A 1,077-nucleotide genomic window follows, 5' to 3' on the forward strand; every position below is an offset into this window, starting at 1 on the left:
GCTAGCACCAGAGTCTTAAGCTGGATGCGAGCTCTTACAGGGAGCCAGTGTAGAGAACGGAGAAGGGAAGTTGTGTGAGAACTTGGGGCGATTGAACACCAGACGAGGTGCAGCTTTCTGGACAAGCTCCAGAGGTCTGATGGCCGACGCCGGGCTCTGGCAAGTAGTGAGTTGCAGTAGTCCAGGCGGGAGATGACAAGAGCCTGGATGAGCACCTGCACTGTCTCATCAGTGAGGAAGGGGCGAATCCTCCTGATGTTGTAGAGCAGGAATCTGCAGGAGCGTGTAACCGATGCAATGTTTGCTGAGAATGACAGTTGGTCGTCCAGGGTCACACCCAGATTCCTCGAAGTCCGAGTTGGCGTCACCACGGTATCGCCAATGGTGATGGACAGGTCACGGTGCGGGCAACCCTTCCCTGAGAGGAACAGTAGCTTGGTTTTGTCCAGGTTGAGCTTGAGGTGGTGTATCGCTATCCACTTTGAGATGTCAGCCAAGAACGCAGCGATGCGTGCCTCCACTTGAGTGTCACCGGGGGAAATGACAAGACCAGCTGGGTGTCATCGGCATAACAATGGTAAGAGAAGTCATGCGAGCGAATAACAGAACCCAGAGATGTTGTTTAGACCGAGAAGAGAAGGGGGCCCAGGACTGAACCTTGTGGAACCCCCGTAGTCAGCATGTGTGGTTCCGACACGGCCCCCCTCCATGTCACCTGGTATGTCAGGTAGGATGCAAACAAGAAGAGTGCAGAGCCTGAGACGCCCATCCCCTCGAGGGTGGAGAGGAGGATCTGGTGGTTCACCGTGTCAAACGCCGCAGACAGGTCCAGTAGAATCAGGACAGAGGAGAGAGTTCGCTCTCGCGGTGTGAAGCGACTCTGTCACCGCAAATATATATATATATATATATATATATATATATATATATATATATATATATATATATATGATATTAAAGTGGTGTACAGCTCCACAAAATAGGAGATGACTGTTGTTGATTGGTTGGTTGATTGGTTGGTTGGTTGGTTGGTTGGTTGATTGGTTGATTGATTGGTTGAGTGGTTGGTTGGTTGGT

Source organism: Anarhichas minor, unplaced genomic scaffold, assembly GCF_050575085.1.
Source record: "Anarhichas minor isolate MPS153535 unplaced genomic scaffold, ASM5057508v1 ptg000038l, whole genome shotgun sequence".
NCBI classification, from domain to species: Eukaryota; Metazoa; Chordata; class Actinopteri; order Perciformes; family Anarhichadidae; genus Anarhichas; species Anarhichas minor.